We start from the raw sequence: 26,965 nt of genomic DNA on the forward strand, positions 1-26,965 counted from the left end.
TCTATGTGTTCAAAGCTAAAATCTCTTTCTCCTTCCTGTGAAATCTCATAACTATGTGATAGTCTTGAGTACCAGGTAGCAGAGATAATACATATCTGTCAGCCTACATCTCAACAATTGTTTCTTGTGGTAAAAGCTTGGGGGCCTTGTGTTTCACAGTTACAGGCTCTTGATGGGCCAAGAAGGGTTCAGGGTGAGAAGCTCTGTGGAGCTGGAAGAGGTGACAGTGACGGGTGACAGTGGAAGATGCAGGCAGATGCCACTTGCCAGAACTTGGGTGTGAGCAGTTCTCTGATTTTTCTTTATTTAAAAATATACACTTAGGGCTTCCCTGGTGGCGCAGTGGTTGAGAATCTGCCTGCCAATGCAGGGGACACGGGTTCGAGCCTTGGTCTGGGAAGATCCCACATGCCGCGGAGCTGCTAGGCCCGTGAGCCACAATTGCTGAGCCTGCGCGTCTGGTGCCTGTGCTCCTCAACAAGAGAGGCCACGATAGTGAGAGGCCCGCGCACCGCGATGAAGAGTGGCCCCCGCTTGCCGCAACTGGAGAAAGCCCTCGTGCAGAAACGAAGACCCAACACAGCCAAAAATTTAAAAAAAAAAAAAAAAAAAAAAAAAAAAAAAAATTAAAAAAAAAAATATACACTTAGAATAACATTAAAGTAACTAATGGTTTATTAATTTAATAAAGAGTTATACTTTTATAGGAAGAAGGAAGCACATGCATTGCCAGGATTTTTGCTAGAGATGGTTCATACATTATTCTCTTTAATCCTCGCCAAGAACCAGCAAAAGTAGGCTGTAATCTCTCTCTTTCTCTCTCTCTTTTTGAGCTTTAGTACATGAAGATCCTTACACTCAAAAAGATTAACTAACCTAAGTACACAAGTCCAAAACCCAAACTCCTTTCAACATACAAGAATACATTCCAACAACTAATATTCTTAAAACACTATTGAGTTACAATGAGCAGTTCGCATACATTGTCCTCTTAAGTGTTTCCCAGACCCCTCTGAGCTACTTTTTCCTGTGCTCACTTTGCAGATGAAAAAGCCAAAGCTGAAAAAAGTTACTTCTTATAGCCAATAAATAGCAGAGTTGGAATTCAAATGCAGAATTCAAATGGCATACCATCTCAAACTCTGCCCAGGACACTGCCACTGAAATCTGAGACACATTCCTCTTCACCCACAGGAAGCCTTTCTATTTGCATAATGGCCTCACAGACAAAACAAAGCTTGCTGCCTAAAGACAGACTAGGGGGTTTGTGTGCTCAGACTTTGAAAACCTAAATCTAAAAGTGATGGCTAACACCATTATCTTTAAAACAAACAAACAAACAAACAAACAAAAACCCTTAGGTACAATTATGGATGGCAGCTCCAGAGGGCATTGTTAAAGGAAACCTTTGGCATCCATCCCTGTATAAGTCAGTGTTCTCCTAAGAACAGAACCAATAGGATGTATATATTTCTCTCCATAGATAGATAGATAGATAGATATACATTCTTTGTCTCTCTCTCTATATATATATACACACACTCTCTGTTTCTCTCTATATACATAAATATATAATAAATATATTACTATATATTATATATTATCTCCTTTAATCCTCACAAGAACCTGCAAAATTAGGCTATAATGTCTCTCTCTCTCTTTTTGATCTTTATCAGGATCCTTTAGCAAGATCAATAGAGAGAATTTATATATAGAGAGATCTCCTTTAACCCTCACAAGGATATCAATGTGTCTATATATCTACATGTATCTATCTAGATAGATGGGGGGTAGATTTATTATAAGGATAAATGTGATTATGTGATTATGGAGGCTGCATGGAACTCCCAAGATCTGCAGTCAGCAAGATGGAGACTCAGGAGAGCTGGGGGTGTAGGTTCCAGTCAGAGTACAAGACTGGCATCTCAGTGCCAGCAGTCAGGTAGGCAGAATTCCCTCTTACTCCGCCCTATTTTCTATTCAGGTCTTTAACTGATTGGACCAGGCTCACCCACATTGTGGAGGGCAATCTGCTTTCCTCAGTCTACCTATTCAAAGGGAATCTCATCCAGAGACACCCTCACAGACACACCCAAACTAATGTTGACCACATGTCTGGGCACCCCGTGGCCTAGTCCAGTGAACACATAAAATTAACCATCACACTACCTAACCAATGACATTGGCGTTAAGAAAGATAACCGAGATCTTCCACCACATACACCTCATTGCTCTCCTATGAGAGGCAAGATAACTGGGCAAACATTATATTCGTAAAGTCTAGATGTTTGCACCAAGCCCATAACTTCTCTTTCTCTCCCACTCTTACTGTTTGTTCTCTTCACACATCTCCTATATTAAGCTGCTCCATAATTCCACTTGGCAACACTTGTCTGTCAAACGAAAGAAAAATGCACAACATAAAAACTGTGAGTTAAGTTTTATTTGGGGTCCTTACTGAGGAGTATAGCCCAGAGACAGCCTCTCAGATAGCCCTGAGGAACAGCTTGGAAGAGATAAGGGAGGAGCCAAGATAAATATGAATTTTTTTTTTTTTTTTTTTGCTGGAAAAAACATGTAGCCAAACATCAAAAATGCTACTGCTCATCGCAAAGAACAGACATCTCAAGGATTTTAGTGCTTTTTTATGTATGGGAAGACGTAAGAATCTGAAATTTTTCCTTAGATATGCATCTTAACTATCATTTGAAATTTGAAATTTGAAAGTTTTGAAATTTTTGAAATTTGAAAATTTTCCTTAGATATGCATCTTAACTATCTAAGGGCCGGTATATCCAAAGCACAAAATGCTTCCTGTTTTTCTTCATCCTGAATTCCTCTCAGGGCAACTACAGTGGCTAATGGCTTGAACCTTGCAGAACTGGAATTGCAGGCAACATTTTTTTTCTTTACATGTCCAACTGAAAATAAGTTGCACTGACAACAGAAGTTAGCAAAGTATGGAAGTGCAAGGGGCTGGGATGCAGAAGGCTTGAGTTTGGATTCCAGCTTTGCATCTTACTAACTAACATAAGATTGAACTATATAAATGTATAAATATTCAGCTTTTTAAAATACAGAAAATGTCAAGTTCATGTGGTTTAATGTAGTAATGATAGAGTAAGGGGGTGATACTTATTATCTCATGTAGCTCTCACAAAGCTATTGTGAAATAGCTTTCTCATCACCTGCATTTTACTGATGAAGAGAAAGCTTCAGAGGGTTTGAGCAAGGCCACAAAGCTATTGTGTGACTGAACTGAGATTCTAACCAGGTCTCCCTGTTTCCAGAGCCAACACTCTTCTAGGCTTCACTTCCCATTTATAATGTGAGTCACGTAAGCATTCTAGGTCTCAGGCATCATCTCTTCTATTTATCCTATGCAAGAAGAAACTTGGGGTTTTCTTTTTTCCACCAGTATTAACAAAGGAGTAAAACCATAAAAATTGACAGAATTCATAAGTAATGGAATAAAGATTAAAGAAAAGTCAGGCAGACAACTAAAAGAATAAAAATAAAGGGTAAAGTCTAGCTACATGCAATAAGCATAGGGTATTACTCGTGAAAGTAAAACGATTAATATAAACGTGGGATGCCTTCTGTACTCAAGAGTCATTAAGTTATAGTATTTCTCAGTGAAAAGAAGTGTCTCTTTATCAATGACTACAGGATATAAATTGTTATAAACAACACAGAGAAATAATGGATTCCTTTCTAGATTGTTATTTAGCTCTGCGTTTTACTCAGATTGCATGCTTTCTTGTCTATGTAGGAAATGGGGCTAAGGACAAAGCTTCCCCCTCTCACTCTCTTGAAGAAGGAATTTTGCAAAGCAATGGGTGTAACATAGACCCTCAGCCTCAATGCGGGCAGTATCCTTCCTGGAATGCAAGGCTTAGATGATCCCAATGAAGGCCTGCCTCTGCCTAGGCCAGTCTATGTGGCCTTCCACTTGGGCTTGGCACTAACACTTCCCAATCCCTTGTCTGCCACAGCTGAGACAAAGCACCATAAAAAAATATATGTACTCCTCCCTTTGTACCCCTAGACCCTCTTCCAGGGCTGCCCAACGTGGCAGCTGCACTAAGCAGATGATACTTGATACACATATTGGCAAGGGGGTCTAGGGGTTGTGGCTGTCGTAAGTACTAGAGATAGGACCCAGGAAGGCAGGCAAGCGTTCCCAAAGATGGTGGGGGAAATGAGAGACATGGAAAAACATTTTTTTTTCACAGTAAGAAACACCATGATCAGCCTGTGAAGGCCGCTTTTGCCTGACATGCCTTCCTAACCCCAGGCAACTCTCTGGAGGGAAAGGGCAGAGAGCCATTCATGGGTCTCAAACCACATAAAATGGAATCTGCTTTCCATCCTGGATCAATTCCTAACATCCAGGATCAATTGTCTATAGGTGGGAGATAGTTATTCTTTAGGTGAAAAAACAGAGTAATCATTAATAATATCTATTTTTAAATAAGATTCTATTTGTCTCCTGCCTGGAAACCAGAAGCAAGAGAAACACAGCTTTGACAGGGAGTCGTTCTCATGGAACTTAGACTTGAACTTCTTGGATGTTCTTATTCTTTTTCCATTTCTCTCATGCATCTGCTCACTCTGTAATGCAATAAGGAAACCACCACAGGGGTTAAAAATACAGCAAAACAATAGAAGTGTGCAAAGTGGCAGGCTTACGTCAAGCTAAATTAAACCAAACCAAGTCAAGTTAATGCAGTTCAACCAATGTGTGTTGAACGGTGCACCAACCACCTGCTTAAAGCAAATGTACAGAACTAACTGTGAGATGGCGGGGCAAGGGCAGTAGGGATGCACAGGAGGGGGGATGGTAAAGTTTTCACAGAGGGGGTCCTATTGGTACTAGGTAAGTTGGGCAACATGATACAGAGGGTTTGGAAAGGGCATTCTAAGAAGTGGTTACCTTGACATGAAAGAAGATGCTGAGTCCAGGAAATGGCAAGTATCTTGGCATCAGTGGTCAGGAAGGCATTGGGGAAAGAGAAGGGACAGAGAATGTGGCCAGAAAGGTAGACTGGTCCAGACTGCATAGGTCTTGAGTGCCAAGCAAAGGAGCTTTAACTTCGTCTTGTGGGTGTGCACTATTATGGGAATTGTCTCAGAAAATCAGAGTGTGTACATTGCTAAGCAGTGATTAAACTGCTATCAGCAATGCTGCCTTGAGGAAACAACCATGGAATTTTCACCAAGGAATTGGATGGTTCTGTTTACTCAGCACTGATTGGTGTGAGTGGACATACCATTGGTTATTATAAGTGTCATTCTTTTGTTTGAATGTTAGGGTTATTTCTTTGTTAACGTCTCTCAATGTTTTCTTAGTAGCTAACAATTTATAAAATTCTTGCCTAACTTAGCTATGCCAAGGGAATTCAAAAGAAAGTATATTTTTGTTCTTTATTGGCTGGAATTGTAAACTGTACTCAGGGAAATCTGGACATGGTGGTGACAAAGACATTAAATATTAGAACTCATGGAGGAAGGAGAAACTTCGGGGACTGAATCAGGCTGCTTGGTCAGTGTCTCCTCCCTACCTAGAGTTTTCATTCATTCATTCATTCACTAAATAATATTTATAAATATATTTCTTTTTATAATGTGTATTATTTATACATATAATACATATTCAAAATACAAAATTTATTTAAAATATTTATATACTAGGCATCCTCTTCTCCACAAAAATTTTGTGGTCCTCTGTTTTCTTTTAATGAGAATCACACTGAGAACTGAAACCATCTATAACACACAGCTACTGTCTATGTCTACATTAACATGAATTTACTTTATTCATCAGCCTACTCTTCCAGGAGATTCTTGCCCAGGAAAATTAAAATTGAAGATAACATTATTGCTCATGTCAGGACAATAAAAGACCCATCAACTCTTAATTAATACCCAACATTAAATGACAGTTTATACCCTGAAAATCTTTAAATCCTATCCTCAAAATCTTTACCTTCCTGGATCCACCAATTCTAGTCTGTTACATCCTGATTCTTCCCCAATTCTAATCAAGCCCCCTCCTCCTTCAAAAGACCAGACTTCAAAAGTCTCAATAAGGGACTTCCCTGGTGGTCCAGTGGTTAAGAATCAGCCTTGCAATGCAGGGGATGCCGGTTCGAACTAAGATCCCACATGCCATGGGGCAACTAAGCCTGCGCACCACAACTAGAGAGCTCATGTGCCACAACTACAGAGCCCACGTGCTCTGGAGCCAGCACGACAACTAGAGCCAAAATGAAAGATCCCACCTGCCGCAATTAAGACCCGACGCAGCCAAAAAATAAACAAATAAATATATTTTTTAAAAAGTCTCAATAAATATTCCAACTGTGCCTGTCCCCCCTGAGATGCTAATGAGACTCCATAGAGGTGGCATTCTCCCTTACCTTGGTCAGGTCGGCATCCTCTTATCAGCAGGTTGTTTTGGTCTTATTTTGGGGACCTAGCATTCCAAAGAAGCCTTTCTCTTAAATTAGTAGAAATATGAAGGTTTGAGCTGGAAAAGTGTATGTGGGAAAAGGTTTTAAGCGATTGAACTGATTGATGTGCAGCCTTGCCTAGAAATCAGATCGCAATAGTAGGAAGAATCAGATGACTAGGTAAAAAAAAAGAATTTGAGAGATGCATGGAAATTGTTAGCAACAAATGAGAAGAAGCAAAATGAGTGTAGGAAGTTAGATCCTTTTGGAAAATGATTAGACAACTTCATCTTTTACTAAACAAATATTGTGATTATTATCTAATTATTAAGAATAAACTGTGGACTAGGCCATAAACTTGGATTGTTTTGAGAATAATCTAAATATTATAGCAGTATTAAAAAGTAGAGAAATGGAATTTGTTTTGTTATTGGGCTTTTGTAATATGGTACCACAAAAGCAAATATTTAGACTGGTCAGTTTAATACTTTCAGTGGAAATAAGCTTTTATTGTTTGTAAATTAGCACAACATTTTCATCTCAATCTGCCAGAGGTTTAACACATAATGTGTAAGTACATGTTTTTGCAAATTTATAAAAATATAAATTTTGTCATGCATAAACAAGTGCATTCTCATAAATATGATCTGAAAATTTTTAGTGTTGTGGAAACATGTAAGTATAAATTTAGTTTAAAAATTTTAGTACAAGATGGAGTGTTCTTCAGTTGTAATTTAACTTTGTATTTATCCCAACACGTTCACAGAATAATTGTAATAAAGTTTATGTGGAACTGAGGAAACAGGAAAAATTACTTGTAAATTGAAAATCCACTTTGCTTTTAGATTTGTGAATCAAGAAATTGCTTTTTGGACAACTTCAAATTTAAATTTCCTCATAAATGTGTCAACTTTGACATGACCCAGTTGTAACATTTTTTCAGGATAGTTTCTTTACAGGTGAATCATTTGAATTTATAATAGCCAATGATATGATGCTGTTAAGAGGATTGAACTTCTCCTGGTTGAAGGTTGATACATCTCGATTGTGGCAAAATCAATCAATCAATCAATCAATAAACAATCCTTTTATATTTTAATGAATTCACATGTGGATGCTTTCTTCCAAAGTATTGATAGAATCCTCTCAGTCCTGCACTGAAAGAGGAGAGCCTGGCTGATTCATGTAGTATTATTTGTTCAATAAAGTGGGTTGATGTTATTAGACAATAAAAGGGTTAAAACGTGGCTGGTATGTGCAAGATGTTTTTAGGGGGTTCATGAGGCCAAAACTATTTCATAGTACTTCTAAGACAGCATTTTCCTTTTTGACTGTCATTCTCTTACAAGCATACAGTGGAGTTTCCAGAGGCTACATGGCATGCAATATTGCAACAGAGTTAAATGCAGAAGATAAGAGAATTTGGCTGTCTTCTCTTAAACCACACATTAAAGAATTCGTAAAAATGCAAAATAATGCCAGTCTTCTCACTCAATTTTTGTATTTGAAAATAGCCATTTTTGCCTAAAAATATATTTGTATAATATGTAATGGTTTTATTATTGTTATTTTTTAATGAACTAATACATCAAGATTTCTTAATTTTCTCAGTTTTAATTTCTAACATAGCAAATATTAGTTAATATAGCACACATTAAACTAAAGCCCTTCAGGGTCCTCAATAATTTTTAAGCGTATAAAGGGGTCCTGAAACCAAAAAGTTTGAGAACTACAGCCACAAAGTTCTAGTACTGTTCCCCATTCAATGAGGAATCATTTCCGGCATCCCACACTGTTGGCCACCCAACCCAAGAAAAGATGATGAGTTCAGAGGTTTGGGAGGTAGCTTGCCAGTTTGTCGGACAATCATAACATCATAATGTCTCTATTTTGTGCCCCATTGAACTCCTGGAAACATCTTCTTTTTGGTCTTAGTGCTTGCAGTCATAAAAGTTTCATATTGTATGATAGTTCTTCAATTTCTTAAGACAGTATCATCTCTTGTGCAGTTTATTCTCCAAGCATATTATTCCTATTTCTTTCGTGTATTCTCTGCCTGACATGATTTCTAACCTTCTCATCAGCACACTTCAGTTTTTCATAGTCTCAGCACACATAGGAAGAAAAGAGAATTTCTCTGGAAAGGGATCTTACCAGAGCCAAGTGTAATGAGGCAATAGGTTTCTTGATTGGTCATTCTATTTTTTTATACTATTATTTTTCTTACTGAATTGCTGGTAGCCAATCGTTATGTCTTTTTATTATGAATTTCTCCAAGAATTAGGTCCCTCCATCTCTCCTATTCTGTGTTTGTGCAATAGAGTCTTTAAACCCTAACCCTGATTCAAACATCATTGTGTTGGGTTTGGTCCCAAATTTTAGCATAGCACATTTTTATCCTCCCTTAGATGAAAAATGCAAAACTTTATTCCATTATTAATCTTCTTCCATTCTTGGAATAAGGAATTGGAATATGAAATTTTAAAGCAAGTAAACCAGCAAAACACTGATGTTGTATTAGAAATAGAAAAGTTAAATAATACTGATAATTATGACCTACCTATTCAGTGTCTGTGGAAAGGGTAAAAACTGGAGTGGGGAGCGGTTTCACATCTTTTTAGGATTTCCCGAAATAATCTTATCTTTTAGGCAAATTGCCTGAAATGACTGTACCAGGAAAAAGTCCGTTACTGGCTTTTATCTCCAAAGAGAATGTTAAACAAATCATCTTACTTCACCCTCCTTCCTAGATCTAATTTTAAGCACTGACTGTACTGTGTATTTATAGTTATCTTGACCCCCAGATGAATTTGTCTAACAGGAATTATTAAATTAACCTTTGAATCTCATTGGCTTTGTTGTGGGGCAAGTGAAAGTTATTTGGCACTCACCTGTCAAAGGCAAAGTGTACAAACCCTTCAGAGTGTCTCACAAGGGCCAGGTAGGAGAGTATAACCCTGTCTGCTCCATTCAGGTGATTTTAATAACTCAACTTAATAACTCAAGCTTTTAAGTTGAAAATCCAAAATCAATATCTATAGTATCAACTTAAAGAAAAATGCACAACATGAGAGTTGTGAGTTTAAGTTTTATTCAGGGACTTACTGAGGACTATAGCCCAGGAGACAGCTTCTAGTAGCTCTGAGGGAACTGCTCCAAAGAGGTAAGGGAGAAGTCAGTTTATATATGAATTTTTTTGGCTAGGAAATACATGCAGTCAAGTATACATCTTGGTAAAAGATTACTGCTAATCACAAAGAACAGATATCTCAAGTTAAGGATTTTAGTGCTTTTCTATGTATAGGAAGATGCAAGAATCTGGGGTCACTGAAATTCTTCCTGAGATACATCCAACTAAGAGTCTGTTTATCCAAAGCACAGAGGCCCTCATCCAGTGTTTCTTCCTCTCAGGGTGCACTGTCTGGCAATTGCAGTGGGTTACAATTTAACCCTTGTAGAACTGGTGGGTTAAAGCTGGTGTGTTTTAACTGGTGGGTTAAAACAACACTCTTTGGGGTTTTTTTTGTTCACAATAGTAACATTCAATACAACTTTTAACAAAGGCTAGCTAGTGTGCTATACTCTTCACATTTGGATAAATTGCTCTGAAGAATAATCTCAAATTAAAACTAATGTTGGTAAATTTCAGTGAACATGAAACCTTTTTTAAAAGTTCCATTGAGGGCCTTCCCTGGCGGTCCAGTGGTTAAGAATCCACCTTCCAATGCAGGGGACATGGGTTCAATCTCTGGTGGGGGAACTAAGATCCCACATGCCCCAGGGCAACTAAGCCTGTGTACCGCAACTATAGAGAAGCCTGTGGCTGCAACAAAGATCCTGCCTGCCACAACTAAGACCCAATGCAGCCAAAAAAAAAGAGTTGCATTTAGACTGTGTAGGTTAAAAATGTATACTTTAAATTCTAAAGCTACCACTAAAAAATAAAACAAAGAGTTTTAACTAATAATCTCACGAAAGAGATAGACTGAAATCATAAAAGATACTCAGTTCATCTAAAAGATGCAGAAAAAGAAAAAAGAGAACAAAGAACAGCTGAGACAAATAGACAATAAATAGCAATGTAACAGATTTAAACCTAACTACCTCAATAATCACATTAAATGAAAATGGTCTAAACACCCCTATTAAAAGGCAAAGATCATCAGATTGGATAAAAAGCACAATACAACTATATGCTGTTTATAAGAAGCATTTTAATTATAAGGAAGCAATTAGGTGAAAAGAAAAAGGGTGAGAATTATATTCCATGCTAACACGAATCAAAAGAAAGCTTGAGGAACTATATTAACATCAAACAAACTTACCTTCAGAGCAGATGATATTTCATGGATAAAGAAGGTTATTTCATAATGATAAAGAGGTCAATTAATCAGGAAGGTATAACAACACTGAACTTTTACGTACCCAATAATAGACCTTTAAAATATGTGCAGCAAAAACTGATAGAACTGAAAAGAAAAGTAAACAAATCTGCAACTATAAGAGATTTCAATATTCCTTTTGTAATAATTGATAGAACAAGTAGTCAGAAAATCAGTAAGGATATATAAAACTTGAACAACACAATCAACTTGATCAAATAAAAATTTATAGAATGCCCCACCCAACAACAGGAGAATATATATTCTTTTAAAATGCATATGGAATATTTATTAAGATAAACAGTAATCTTGTCCATAAAACAGGTCTCAATAAATTTAGAAGTATTCAAGTCATACAAAGTATGTTCTATGACCAAACCAGAATTAAGCAGGCTCACGAAAAGATGCTTAACATTGCTGATCATCAGGGAAATGCAAACAAAAACCACAATGAGATATCACTTCACACCTGTCAGAATGGCTATCATCAAAAAGGACGCAAATAATAAATGTTGGTGAGGATGTGGAGAAAAGGGAGCTCTCCTACATTGTTGGTGGGAATGCAGCTACTGTGGAAAAAAGTATGGAGGTTTCTCAAAGAAACTAAAAATAGTAACTACCATATGCCCTAGCAATTCTACTCCTGAGCATATATCCAAAAGAAACAAAAACACCAATTCGAGAAAATACATGTACCCCAATGTTCATAGCAGCAGTATTTACAATTGCCAAGGTATGGAAGCAACATAAATGTCCTTCAACAGATGAATGGATAAAGAAGATATGGCATATATATACAGTAGAATATTACTCAGCCATAAAAAGGAATGAAAATTTGTCATTTGCAGCAACATGGATGAACCTGTAGGGTATTATGCTAAATGAAATAAGTCAGACAGAGAAAGACAAATATCATATGGTATCACTTATATGTGGAATCTTAAAAATACAACAAACTAGTGAATAAAACAAAAAAGAAGCACACTCACAGATATAGAGAACAAACTAGTGGTTACCAGTGGGGCAAGGGGAGGGGGAGGGACAACATAGGTGTAGGGGGAAAAAGGGTTATTATGGGATTTTATGGAATCGTGTATGTGAAACTTTTGAAAATTGAAAATTGTGAAGCACTATAGAATTTAAAGAATCTTTCATTCAATTAAAAAAGTTTAAAAATTAAAAAAAACCCTCACAACATAACCAGTCCTGCAAACCTATAGTAGATGCCATAATATTGTATTATTTGTCAGTTAAAATATACTTATATTCCATCTGATACAGACACAAAGGTGATGTATTATTTAACTGGCAAAATAAATCCCATGAGACTGCAGAAAGGAAGGAAGGAAGGAAGGAAAGAGAGAGAGGGGGAGAAAGAAAGAAACAAAGAAAGACGAAAGAAAGAAAGAAAGAAAGAAAGAAAGAAAGAAAGAAAGAAAGAAAGAAAGAAAGAAAGAAAGAAAGAAAGAAAGAAAGAAAGAAAGAAAAGGAAAGAAAGAAAGGAAAGAAAAGAAAGAAAGAAGGAAAGAAAGAACGAACGAACGAAAGAAAGAAAGGAAGGAAGGAAGGAAAGAAGGAAAGAATGGAGGGAGGGAGGAAGGAAGAAAGAAAACAGAATTATCTCTGGAGAAAACTCAAATAAATATTTGGAAACTAAATATTTCTAAATAACTCATGGGTTAAAGAAGAAATCAAAGGTAAATTAGAAGGTATTTAGAACTGAATGAAAATGAAAACATACCATACTAAAATTTACAGGATCCTGTAAAAGCAGTACTTAGGAAGGAAATTTAAAAGGCTAATACCTATATTAAACAGAATAAAGGTCTCAAACTAATAACCTTAATTTGTACCATGTAAAACTAGGGGAAAAAACAAACCCTGAAACTTGAGGTGAGAAGAAAGGGAATAATAAAGGTCAGAGCAGAAATAAATTAAATGGATTACAGAAAAATAATAGAGAAAATCAATGAATCCAAAATATGTTTTTTTTTAACGTAGATCAATAAGATTGCTTAATCTCTAGCCAGATTAATCAGGTTTAAAAAGAGAGAGAGAGGGAGAGAGAAGACACAGATTACCAATATCAGGAAGGAGAGATGTGATACCACCACACATTCTACAGATATTAAAAGGTAATAGTGTATTATGAACAATATTTTGACAATAAATACGATGATTTAGATAAAATGAACAAATTCTGAAAAAGGAACAAACTCTCAAATCTCACACAAGAAGATATAGTTACCTGAATAGCCCCATATTTATTAAGGAAATTAAATCTACCTCTCTCTGCCAAAAAACCCTCCAGGTCCATTGATGAATTTCACCAAACATTTAAGGAAAAAATAATATCCACTTTACACAAATTCATTCAGAAAACTGAAGAAGAGAATACATCCCAACTCATTTTATGAAGCCAGCTTTATTTTGATACCAAAACCAGGCAAAGATGTTACAGGAAAAAAAAAAAAAACTACAGACCAATATTGCTCAAGATAATGGATACAAAAATTCTGAACAAAATTGTAACAAATAAAATTCAACAATATATAAAAAGGATAAAACCCCATGACCAAATTGGGTTATACCAGGACTGCAAAGTTGCTTTTGCATTTGAAAATCAGTTAATTTACCACATCAATAAACTAAAAAAGAAATAAATACACAATCATATCAATAGTCTTAGGAAACGCATTTGAAAAAATCCAACATCCATTCCTGAATAAAACTATCAGCAAACTAGCAAAAATATGAATGACTTAGGGATCAAACTGACAAAAGATGTACAAGATACAAACTGAAAATGACAGAACATTGCTCAGAGAAATTAAAGAAGTTCTAAATAAATGGAGAGATAAACTGTGTCCATTGGTTAGAAGACTCATATTCTTAAGATACCATTTCTCCTCAAATTGATGTCTGGGTTTAATGCAATGTCAGTCAAAATCCCATCAGGTTTTTTGACAAACTGATAGAAATTTACAAACTGAGTCTCACATTCATATGGAAGGACATAGAATGGCCAAACAGCTTTGAAAAAGAATAAAGTTGGAGGATTAACATTAACTGGTTTTAAGACTTATTACACAGTAATTAAGATAGTGTGGTATACACCAGTCATAATGGCCATCACATACATGTATGTATAACTGAATCATTTTCCTATGTATATTCTTAATGACACTTTACATAGAGTCCCCTGAGGGCATCTCACCCCTCACTGCTGACATATCAATGTCTTTGGGGAGTTTGCCATCTCCTAAGGGTCCCAAAGCTGCCAGTTCTCAGGGAGCCAGCGTGAAACTGGGTTCCACACTGAAGTGGGGAGAAAGTTCTCTGCCACTTTGTCTTGTACTTTACCACTTGGGTGCTGAAGCACCACTCTTTGAGCCCTAAGTCTTACAAAGTTTCTCACCAAAGCAACTTCTTCAATGTTTACATTTAACCTCTCCCTCCAAAGGAGCTCAAACCAACCCCACATGACAGGAGGCAGTAGGGAAGGAGCTGGGGTGGTGAGGACATGGGGCAATGCTTAACTCTCCTGTTTTTTTTTTTTTTTTTTTTGAAGTAAAGAAAAGGGTAGAATTTAATCTTTTTTTAAAAAAATATTTTTTTATATAGCAGGTTCTTATTAGTCATCAGTTTTATACACGAGTGTATACATGTCAATCCCAATCGCCCAATTCATCACAAGCCCCCCCACCCGTGCCCCCCACCACCCGCAGCTTTCCCCGCTTGGTGTCCACACATTTTTTCTCTACATCTATGTCTCAATTTCTGCTCTGCAAACTGGTTCATCTGTACCATTTTTCTAGGTTCCACATATATGCGTTAATATATGATATTTGTTTTTCTCTTTCTGACTTACTTCACTCTGTATGACAGTCTCTAGATCCATCCACGTCTCTACAAATGACCCAATTTCGTTCCTTTTTATGGCTGGGTAATATTCCATGTATATACGTACCACAACTTCTTTATCCATTCGTCTGTCGATGGGCGTTTAGGTTGCTTCCATGACCTGGCTATTGTAAATAGTGCTGCAATGAACACTGGGGTGCATGTGTCTTTTTGAATTATGGTTTTCTCTGGGTATATGCCCAGTAGTGGGATTGCTGGATCATATGGTAATTCTAGTTTTAGTTTTTTAAGGAACCTCCATACTGTTCTCCATAGTGGCTGTATCAATTTACATTCCCACCAACAGTGCAAGAGGGTTCCCTTTTCTCCACACCCTCTCCAACATTTGTTGTTTGTAGATTTTCTGATGATGCCCATTCTAACTGGTGTGAGGTGATACCTCATTGTAGTTTTGATTTGCATTTCTCTAATAATTAGTGATGTTGAGCAGCTTTTCATGTGCTTCTCGGCCATCTGTATGTCTTCTTTGGAGAAAGGTCTATTTAGGTCTTCTGCCCATTTTTGGATTGGGTTGTTTGTTTCTTTAATATTGAGCTGCATGAGCTGTTTATATATTTTGGAGATTAATCCTTTGTTGATTTGTTTGCAAATATTTTCTCCTTTTCTGAGGGTTGTCTTTTCGTCTTCTTTATGGTTTCCTTTGCTGTGCAAAAGCTTTGAAGTTTCATTAGGTCCCATTTGTTTATTTTTGTTTTTATTTCCATTACTCTAGGAGGTGGATCAAAAGAGATATTGCTGTGATTTATGTCAAAGAGTGTTCTTCCTATGTTTTCCTCTAAGAGCTTTATAGTGTCCGGTCTTACATTTACATATTTAATCCATTTTGAGTTTATTTTTGTGTATGGTGTTAGGGAGTGTTCTAATTTCATTCTTTTACATGTAGTCGTCCAGTTTTCCCAGCACCACTTATTGAAGAGACTGTCTTTTCTCCATTATATATCCTTGCCTCCTTTGTCATAGATTAGTTGACCATAGGTGTGTGGGTTTATCTCTGGGCTTTCTATCCTGTTCCATTGATCTATATTTCTGTTTTTGTGCCAGTACCATATTGTCTTGATTACTGTAGCTTTGTAGTATAGTCTGAAGTCAGGGAGTCTGATTCCTCCAGCTCCGTTTTTTTCCCTCAAGACTGCTTTGGCTATTTGGGGTCTTTTGTGTCTCCATACAAATTTTAAGATTTTTTGTTCTAGTTCCATAAAAACTGTCAGTGGTACTTTGATAGGTATTGCATTGAATCTGTAGATTGCTTTGGGTAGTATAGTCATTTTCACAATATTGATTCTTCCAATCCAAGAACATTTATTTACATGACACTGCAAGATATGAAATTCCACATAGAAATAAGAAACCCATTGAGAGGAGAAGCTTCATACAGTTTGTACAGTTTGGAACTGTTCAAGTAGAGTTTCGCTGTAAAAAGTGCTACAATAACAAACCGCACTTAAAAAGAGTTCTTAGTAGAGAAACAGTGAGACAAACTTATACCAAACATAGTACACAACAAACAACTTTATGCCTCAGATGTGCAATCTAAAAGTTGAAGGTCCCAGCAGTGCCATCCTGAACTTGCATGTAATACTCACTTAGCAATAGCCCATGAAAAACAACTTTCCTGATCCCCAGACAAAATAAGTAAACCCTACTCTCCTCTTCCTTCAACTCAAAGCAGAAAGGCATTTACTCTTATAATTGTTAAAATTTGCCTAATAATCTTAGGGTTTGTTTAAGCTCTTGATTTGCCTTGGTAAACTATCATACATATTGTATGCCTGGCTGGGCTTTTGGAAGCATGCTCCCCGAATAATACAATATCTATTTCTTTCTCCTTTTATTTTCACACCCAAATATTCTCTGAGAGTCATAGATTTGTTGTTCAGGTGTGCTTTTTCCTTCTGTAGTGCAGTGTTATCTTTCTATTAAGTGTGCTTTCTTACAAGAACACACATCCTTCATTTATCAAGTTCGGATTTATTTGTATTAAACTACCTAGTTCTCATTCCTATGTTTACTCCACGCAATATTATTTTGGGGGCATCTGAGGTCCTAAGTAGGGTGGCTAATTCATCTTGGTTTACCTGGGACTTTTCTGGTTTTAAAACTGAAAGTCCTGGGACTTCCCTGGTGGTGCAGTGGTTAAGAATCTGCCTGCCAATGCAGGGGACACAGGTTCGATCCCTGGTCCGGGAAGATCCCACATGCCATGGAGCAACTAAGCCCGTGCGCCACAACTACTGAGCCTGCGCTCTAGAGCCTTCGAGCTGCAACTACTGAGCCCTTGAGCCACAACTACTGAAGCCCATGTGCCTAGAGCCTATGCTCCGCAACAAGAGAAGCCACCGCAATGAGAAGCCTGTGCACCGCAACGAAGAGTAGCCCCAGCTCACCGCAACTAGAGAAAGCCTGCGTGCAGCAACAAAGATCCAATGCAGCCAAAAATAAATAAATGAATAAAATTTTAAAAAACAAAAAACCCTGAAAGTCCTGTGATCAGGAACCCTCCATGGTCCCAGGCAAACAGAGATGGTTTGGACACCTTAGTAAGAATTATTCCTGACAAGTGACCTTATCATATTTATTTAAGAAGTTTAAGCTCACCTCTCCTTTGCTTGTCATGTTTTTTTCATTGGATCCAATTTTACTGAGTTTCCTTCCTTTCCAAACTCTAAGCATCATAATCCATTAGAGTTGGAAGGAAACAGATATTGTCCGGTCAAACTCATTGAGCTACAGATGATCAAACTAAGCCTAGAGAGAAGTGAGCAGCTAAATTTACACCTCTGAAATCCTGTGGCAGTTATGCCTTACAACCATAGTATCTATAATAGTCATAGTGGCTAATACTTCTATGTCCTCAAGTCTTCCTGCTTGGTGGGGACAACTTGTCCTTTAAGATTAAACAAAAGCTTTCTCGGATTCAGATCCCATCTATGACAAGTACCCTGGCGTCTCTCCCAACGTCCCCAGGATTCTTGGTGTTCTCTGTTTGGCTGGGACCTCTAGGTCAGTCCCTGGCTCTGCTGATTTTCTGATGCTGGACATGTGCTCACCTTCTGTGTGGGGTGTTCTTTTCCACACAGTGTTGCTGTGGCTCCACCGCTTGGGACTTCAGCAGTTGTGGGCCTACTTTCCCTTCCTGTGTCCTTCCTTCCAAAGTCGTCCTCATTGTGTTGACCAGGTCACTCTATGGCCATGCTCACCAAGGGTCCTCTTCCTGCCATCGCTAAAATTCTTATTGGGCTTTCCCTTTTAGTGTCTTTTTTTTTGGCCATGCCACGTGGCATGCCAGATTGGCATGTGGGATCTTAGTTCCCCAACCAGGGATCGAACCCGTGCCCCCTACATTGGGAGCTCAGAGTCTTAACTGCTGGACTGCCAGGGAAGTCTCCCTTTTAGTTTCTTAAAATGATTTTTCTTTAGCTCATCCCTCAGTGTCAGACAAGCACATCTCTTCTAAAACTTGGAGTTAGTTTTGTTGGTCCAGATGGAGGACAACCCGAGAGGACATTTCTCCCACCCCAGTCATGCTTTGAATACATAATCAAGTCAGCGTCCCTAAGCCTTGACACCTCAACTTGCTTCTACCCCAGGAAAGTTCCCTGCCCACCCCATACACTGCCCCTCAAAAGTGAGGCCTGGTCTTTCCTTCTCTTTTCACACCTGACTATTGGTTCCAAAATGTCCCCTCATGGCTTTATCCAGCAAATGGATCATAACACCATGCAGAGGCTCTTGAGGCCCCCTCAGCATTTACCTGGGTCGCCACAGGTGCAGATCATGCTTTCTCAGGATCCCACTGCATTTAATGATCTCTAATAATAATATCTATAATAATTCCCAAGACCCAGCTTAGTTGCACTGATAACAATTTTCATGGTGTTACTATAAGGATAAAGTGATTTCTAGGGCTTCCCTGGTGGCGCAGTGGTTGAGAATCTGCCTGCCGATGCAGGGGGCACGGGTTCAAGCCCTGGTCTGGGAAGATCCCACATGCCGCGGAGCAACAACTAAGCCCGTGAGCCACAATTGCTGAGCCTGCGCGTCTGGTGCCTGTGCTCCTCAACAAGAGAGGCCACGATAGTGAGAGGCCCGCGCACCGCGATGAAGAGTGGCCCCCGCTTGCCGCAACTGGAGAGGGCCCTTGCACAGAAGCGAAGACCCAACACAGCCAAAAATTAAATAAATAAAATAAAAAAAAGCGATTTCTACCCCAAGCCCTAATCTAGTTTTGCTCATATAATTTATGTGATTATATGCTGAAGAGAGATGCTATAATTACAGAAACACCCTGCATTGATTATTTGCTTACTCTTCTGAGGGAGCAGGGTTGAGTTGCTTCTTTATCTTACAGTAGACACAGGACTGTTTTCATTTCTCGACTCTTTTCTGTTAACCTATATCAGTTTTTGGATAATAAGAAACTATGTTCAGGCCTCTCAGATTGGGCCTACCCTGACCCGAGGAGCAGACTCGGTGGGCTGCAGAGGGCTGCTGGGGAGGACACTTCCTCTTCCCTGTGCCCTTATCACTCGGAGCCGGCTTCGGCTCAAGCTTTGAACCTTAATTCTACACCTCAAACAATGCCCCATGAATAAAACACATCAACCTCTTTGGGGACAGTGTCTCCCTAGGCCAACTTGTCTTTCCCTGGGAGCTGGCCATCAGGCACTTCTAGGGGTGTCCTGAAGTTCCTATCAGAAAGGCCTGCTCAGCATCTTGCATTCTGGCAATGAGAGCTTCAGCCTCTAGCCTGGCTGCAGGTAAATGCGCCTCCCAAGAGGGCTCTCACACCCAGCCAACACTGGGTAACACCGGTAACAAGGCAGAGTCATCCAGGAAAGGTCTGGTCCTAAGTCAGCTCCTAGCCACAGGTCACTCTGTCTCTCTCTGAAGAACTGATAACTGGTCTGGGTGCATCTACTTGGAGGTAGGCGCTGGTAAGGGAAGCAGAGCTGCTCTTATACATGATGTGCTGTGCCTACCTATGAACATGACTTTGAACGTGGTGTACTAGGTCTGACCCAGGAGATGAATGTGATAAAAGTCAGAGTGAGTAGGAGAGCCATGGAGATGTAGAACAGAAATTCAGACCCAGCCTGTGTCCATAAAGGGGCACAGATTTTACTAAAAAGCACAGGTTGTATCTACCTCAAGCGCTTCTGCGGTTGAAGAATGATCCGTTATGTGCCTTGCCAGCATCTCCCCAGTTTCCTTCTGTAAAGCCTTTAAAGATCATCTGGAAAGGTGTCCCTGGTCTCTTTCCCACTGTGCCCACCATGGATACTGTATCTATTCAGTTCTTAACTCGTTCATTTACCCATCAGATAACGTTGACTGTCTTCATCGGAATGAGTGCTGAGCCGAGAGAACGTAACTGCGTGGCTCCTGCTCTTAGGACGCTTCAGACTAGTGGAAGAGGCTAAAGCTGACACACTTAGCAAGGTTCAGGTGCTCTGAGCAAAATGCTGAGAAAGCACAAAGGATTTAGTGATTGACTCCTGGGTGCTGCCCGGAGCGGTCAGGAAGGGCCTCACAGGAGAGGAGACATGGTGTCTACACCTAGCGGACGAGAGACCCTTGCCAGGTAGGGAAGGCGAAGACAGGTGTCACTGGGGATCTCACCAATGGTATAGGACTGTCACCACTGCGGCCCAGGCAGTCTCTGACCTCAAAGCCGACAGGTGGCTTGAACACCCTGGGGCCGCCCAGTGATGCCTCCTCCTCCCCTGCTCGTAGGCACTTTTCCACCCTATGCAGGCCGTTTTCTTTTTCTTTAAAATTTTTTTTTAAATTTTATTTTATTCATTTATCTAATTTTTGGCTGCATTGGGTCTTCCCTCCTGCACGCGGGTTTTCTCTAGCTGCTGAGAGCGGGGGCTACTCTTTATTGTGGTGCGCGGGCTCTAGGCCTGCGGGCTCAGTAGTTGTGGCACATGGGCTTCAGTAGTTGTGGCACACGGGCTTCAGTAGTTGTGGCACACGGGCTCAGTAGTTGTGGCACATGGGCTCAGTAGTTGTGGCACACGGGCTTCAGTAGTTGTGGCACACGGGCTCAGTAGTTGTGGCACACGGGCTTCAGTAGTTGTGGCACACGGGCTCAGTAGTTGTGGCACACGGGCTTCAGTAGTTGTGGCACACGGGCTCAGTGGTTGTGGCACACGGGCTTCAGTAGCTGTGGCACGTGGGCTCAGTGGTTGTGGCACATGGGCTCAGTAGTTGTGGCACACGGGCTCAGTAGTTGTGGCACACGGGCTTAGTTGCTCCGCGGCATGTGGGATCTTCCCAGACCGGGGCTGGAACCCGTGTCACCTGCACTGACAGGCGGATTCTCAACCACTGCGCCACCAGGGAAGCTCCCACAGGCTGTTTTCTATCCTCACCCAGGAAGCAGAAGACTCTGGGCCCATTCATTCCCCAAGGACTGCACTTACTCTATGTGAGGCCCTGTCCCAGGCCCTCTGCAGGGGAGCAAAGAACACACGGCCCTGGGCCTGCACAGAAGAGCTGCAGTCATGTTAGGGGCTGTGCAAGACCATGCAAAGGCGTCAGTGTGAGTCACAGAAGCAAAGGCCATGGGTTTGTCACGGGGGTGCAGGGCCTTCCACGTGTCATGGAACACAGTACTGAATATCACAAACACTAAAACTAGCTTTCTCAACTTTTCTCTGATTGTTTACAAGTAATGTGTTTACCCTGACAAATCTTGTTAGACTCAGAGGTTCAATGGCCAGGGTTGCTATGTTGATGGCAATGCACATCAACCATCTCTGATGTCATATCAGTAATTCAGTGTTCACGACGTCAGTTTTTTCAATAGACATTATTTACCCAAGAACTCACCATCACCACCGTGACTATAGTTTTGTTGCCACTATATATTCCATTTTATTTTTCATTTGAAATATTGGTTGAATGCTTACCTTAGGTCCAGCCCTTTTCCAGGTGGGAAAATTCAAAAGCAGGGGCCATAGGAAGAGGCAAATACCCTTGAGATGAGTGACGTACTCAGCGCCCCCTCCCCATATACTCTCCCTTGGAATCCAGCCTTCTCTGCAGATGGAATAACAGACCTGCCTCACCTCTCAGACCTTCTCTACCAATTCACTCTCAAGATTTCAACTCAGCTCCAGGCTTTTTTTTTTTTTTTTTAAATTTTTGGCTGTGCTGCTTAGCAGGTGGGATCTTAGGTCCCCGACCAGGGATCAAACCTCCCCTCCTCCCCACCGCCCCCTGCAGTGGAAGCCCGGAGTCCCAATCACTGGACCACCAGGGAAGTCCCATCAGCTCCAGGCTTTCAAATGCAAATAGCTGGAAAGACGTAGCTCGGGGATCCGTGGATCATTTATGGCTCAAGGTGGATACATTTCCAATGGGTTTGATTACGAAGAAAAGAGCAGAGCACCCATGGGTCTGGGCTTGAGAGACCTGGAACACTCAGGTGAGTTGTAGGGAGGAGGGATTGGGGAAAACGACACACGAAGGCATGCCCTGTTGACAGGATGAGTTCATGTTATAATTGCTTCTTAGTGTAGAGGAAACAGGGAAGAAAGTGCCCAGCGTGAGGGAACAGGGACACAGAAGGGAGGGAAGGAAGGAGGGAAGGGAGGAAGGAGGGAAGGGAGGAAGGGAGGGAGGGAGGAAGAAAGTGCTCCTATTTCACAGATACCTCCAAGTCTGGGCCTGGAGCAGGCCTGTTATCAGTTCCTCGCCTTCTCCTGCTCGTGCTTCCTGAAGGAAGGGAATTCGGGAATTCATACGGTGGCTTTCTTCCTGTCTTGTATTCTTTTTCTACCCCTCCTGCCCCCCCCATCTCCCCCCTAAAGGGAGAGGAAAGGAAGGCACAGACTAAAGGCAGGGCTGAGAGGAATGAGGGGAAGATGCCTGGGGAGGTGTCAGCAGGCCCTGCCTCTGTTATCTGAGCACAGAGGTCTCGCACCTGTGGGGGCACCCTCCATCCCACACTGCCCTCGGAGAGGCCGAGCTCTTCCCAGGCCAGCGCCCTGCATTCACACAGTATCAGCAGCAGCTCCCACGGTGACAGCCGTTCTTCCCAAAGGGCCTCTCCCACATTCCCGGGGCCGGGCACCCATCTCCAAGGACCCATCTGACAGTCCTGGGGAAACACTCTCTCACCAAAATAACTATGAGGCTACAACTTAAAACCCCTTATTCTGCAGAAAGACAAATCTCCCCCGAAGAAGCTCCTGACAAGTACTCACCCGCCAAGAGGAATTTGCTTCCGTTTGCTTTCTCCTCCACAGCAAGCTAATGGCAACTTCTCTGCCAGAACGTAGGCTTTGGACAGGGAGAGGAACTTTCCGGACAGCGCTCCTTCCTCAAAGATGCACTGAGCAACTGGGGAGGAAAAGCACAAGGTGTGAGACATGCTCCCTGTGGTGACATAAGGAAGAAAAGGGGGCTGGCTTGTTTCTTTCCACTATTTTAAGGAATAAAGTTCCAAATGGTAATACACAAAGGAATCATTTTGGACTCATAAGCCATTTATTTCTGTATTTATGCAAACCAGCTCTGGACTGTGGGCTGTGGACAGGCTTTCAGTGTCTCTGGGGATCTGGCCCCAGCGTTCCCCTGCTCAGCAGTTACCTAAAGACAAACGTAGCTGGATGGGTGGAAACACTCTGAGGTCCTGAAGAGGGAATCTCACAGCTGTTCACTCCAGGCCACACCACCGGCCCTCTTCCAGCCTGAAACCAGCAGGAAAGCCTCTGTGGTGTTGTAGGGTGTGTGGGTGAGGGTGGGGAGGGAGGCTGGGGTCTGGGAACGGGGTGGCTTTCTGGGTGGGGGGGGGGTGTATGCAGAGAAGGGGTGTTTACCCTAGTGTTTTTCAAACTTCCATGTGAACGCAAATCACCTGGGAATCTTGTGAAAATGCAGAACCTGACTCGGTGGATCTGGGGTGGGGCCTGAAATTCTGCATTTCTGACAAACTCCTAGTTCAGGCTGATGCTGCCAGGCCCCCAACCATACTTTGAGAAGCAAAAGAGGGACAAAACAGGAGGTGGTGAGGATTCAAAGACAAGATTTTCCCGGTTCTGAAAATGGCCTTGGTCTAGCTCTGGACCTGGGCTTGGGTTCCAGATTGTGTTCTAAATGGCTTTTAATTGATACACCCAAGTAGGCTTCGTTAAAGCTAGTTTGTCTCTCCCCAGAAACAATACCTGAGGGCCAGTTTTGTGTTAGATTTGTCTGGAAAGCCAGGTATGTAGGTATGTGCTGCCCTCTGCTGGTCAAAGTCTGGCATGCACATTCAGCTGGATGGGGCAATTTTGGGTCCATGTCCAAAGTCATTAGATTCATTCCTTCAAACGCGTAGGTTCACTCTGTATCAAGCCTTTAGATAGCCACATTTTCAAGCTTTAACACAGGTTACTGTTGCAGAGCTGGTTCTCCAGACTACATGTTAGATCTGTTAGGGACCCTTCATGGCCATTTAGTACTGGATGGTGGGTATGTCAGAATGACTTTGAAGTTTTTTTTCCCAAGAGACAAGAATACCATTCCAAGTTGTTCTGGCAGGCAGCCCCTTCCCTCTGCTGAGAATCACCACAGCATTGTTATTTTTCATATGAAGAAACCGAGGGCTCACAGAGGCTAAGTGATAGGGCATGTTGACAGTGGAAAAGCTGGCGCTAGAACCTGTCATGCCATCTGCCCCCTCACATTTGAGCCCAGGTCATGGCTCTGTGTGAGGAGCTGGTCAGTCCCCTTCAAGACTAGGATGGAGCTCCCCTTCAGAGCTACACCAACCCCTCCTGCCCAATAAATCTGTTTGGTCAGAAGGAGGGAGGAACGGGCAGCGGGGCAGCCTCTCCTAATTATTTTTAATGCAGCAGCTCAGCTGTGGCTGTCTCCAGGCTTCCCTTGTCAAGGACAGTGCCAGTAATGACCACTGAGAAACCCTAGAACTGGGAATTTAAGCCCCAGGACTTTCCTTTAAAGATTACCATGAGAGACAGGGGTGGAAGGGATCATGAGAAACCCCTCTTCTTGTAAATAATAAAAACAAGATCCTTCAATTTCCATCTTACGATGAAGGGCAACTTCAGCTGTGATCTTAAGCTTTGTGCACATAACGCAGTGAATAGAGATTCACCAGCAGGCCACAAGGGACCTGTTGACGGATTGTGGGGAAAAGGGCCAAAAAGAAAAGCACAAGACAGTACGGCTTCCAGCAGCCAAAGAGAAAAGAGGCAAAAGAAAATTGATTGGTGGGAAAAAAAAATCCAAGAGGCCAATTCTGCTGTCTGTCTTTTACTGCTTACCCTCCTTCAAAACTGTTTTAATGCCTTCTCCTGTCTCCTAAAATCACCAACACTTTTCCTTTCAAATTTAGTGGATGATCTCCATGCATGTTTAGAGACACTGATACACGGAGAAAATGGACAAGCACCACCTCCTTCTCCCTACGGTCATGTCCACCACCTCCCCCCTCTGCTGTCCTACGCCCAAGAGAAGCTTCCTTCTGGTTGCAAAAGGAGACATGACTGGGGTCCTAATGAGGACTTTCTAAGGGATGAGAAAACAAGAATAGTTTAAGGGAATCAGTTCCCAGATTCTCATGGAGCCCCAGCATTGCCTAAGCAGGTCATGCAGACATTCTTGCTATGTAACCAGCCCCTGTGCCATACTCCTCTGGGGGCCTCACCAATACCAGGGGCAAATCACGCATATCATCACGGAGTTGCATTTCTTATTTCGTAAGACTGTTCAGGCTAATTCCAGGCCTGGTGGAATTAACCCTAACAGCACAGTCCACCCCCAATCTGCAGTCAAAGGCCTTTTTATGGTAAAACAAACACTCTTAGTTTGACAGTACTTATTTGCCTTGTAACATTGCCTAATCAGATAGACATCAAACAGTACATACAGATTCCAAACATTTTCAATAGCTGGTGAGGGGTTCTTTTTAGATTTAAACAAATAGGTGAAGCATTCAGGGATTCTAGCACAAACTATCTCACATTTTTGTAGTAACTTTACAAATCTTTTACCTCCCTGATCTTTAGCTATATGCACTTTATGCTATACATCTGTTGAATGGTTAAGAACTGTAATCAATCATTAATTAAATCTAAGTCTTCAGACCAATTCTCCTCCATAGAGATAACGTCCTTCAGGGGCTTTAATTCAATTTCCCAGTAAATGTGATTATCAACATCAGTATTATCATAAGTATCCTTAGCTTCAATGACCTTAATTTTATCTATGCTTCCTGAATTATAGCAAGTAGTACTCTGGATATAAGGTTACAATCTGAATCAGATATAAGCACATTATAATTATTTTTTTCCCTCTCAACAAAATCTATCTTTGCATATGGTATATGAATTACTTTCCTAAAGCTGCTGTAATAAATGACTACAAACTTAATGGCTTACAGCAGGCAAATTTGTTATCTTACACTTCTATAGGTCAGAAGTCTGACATGGTTCTCACTGGGCTAAGAGCAAGGTGTTGGCAGGGCTGCTTTCTTGTCTGGCAGCTCTAGGGGAGATTCTGTTTCCTTGCCTTTTCTAGCTTCTAGAGGCTGACTGCATCCTTGGCTCGTGGCCTCCTTCCTCCATTTTCAAAAGCCAGCAATGTTCGGCTGAGCCCTTCTTGTGCTGCCGTCTCTTGGATTCTCTTCTCATCTCTCTTCCTAAACTCTTCCACTTATAAGGACCCATGTCATGACATTGGGCCCACCTGAATAATCGAGGGTAGTCTCCCCATCTCAAAGTCAGCATATTAGCAAACTTAATTCCATCTGCAACCTTAATTCCCGCGTGCCGTGTAACCTAACATATTCACAGGTTCCAGGGATTAGGGCGTGAATACCTTTGGGGGTTTCATTATTTCGCCTACCATTCCTTATGTATTATTTCTCAACAGAGTAGGAACTTGAGGCCATGTCTTTGTTATTCCAGGATTCAAAATGTCTGAGTAAAAAAATAAAAAGTCTTGAGTACACAGCCAAATTCCTTTCCTCTGGGTAATATGGCTTAAATAAATACTCCTGCCCAATGAGAAAGGTCCACAACAGGATCCATGGGAAACATTCTTGTCTGTTTAAAATGTGTCCAGTGGAAAGAGTAATAAAACAACTACCTATAAAAAGGGCACCAGGTCCAGACAATGTTAAGGATGAGTTTTAGAAACCTTCAAGGAACAGATCATTGTCATGTCATATAAGTTGTTCCAAAATAT

The 26,965-nt window shown here is 41.0% G+C and overlaps 2 long non-coding RNA genes across 11 annotated transcripts in view; both read right to left on the reverse strand.

Annotated features, from left to right (window-relative positions):
- LOC309666071 overlaps positions 1–26,965 on the reverse strand; it is a 116,886-nt gene that overhangs the window by 6,251 nt on the left and 83,670 nt on the right. For all 10 annotated transcript variants that reach the window (XR_014266849.1, XR_014266850.1, XR_014266851.1 and 7 more), the window contains one exon: positions 22,978–23,113. This is a non-coding gene — a long non-coding RNA (uncharacterized lncRNA). The remainder of the gene's footprint in view (positions 1–22,977; positions 23,114–26,965) is intronic.
- LOC309666110 lies at positions 635–12,278 on the reverse strand. Its single transcript, XR_014266907.1, has 2 exons — positions 4,937–12,278; positions 635–4,614 (listed from the first exon to the last, which is right to left on the reverse strand). It is a non-coding gene; the product is annotated as an uncharacterized lncRNA (long non-coding RNA).

This window comes from Balaenoptera physalus, assembly GCF_965194825.1.
Source record: "Balaenoptera physalus genome assembly, chromosome: 8".
Lineage (NCBI taxonomy): Eukaryota > Metazoa > Chordata > Mammalia > Artiodactyla > Balaenopteridae > Balaenoptera > Balaenoptera physalus.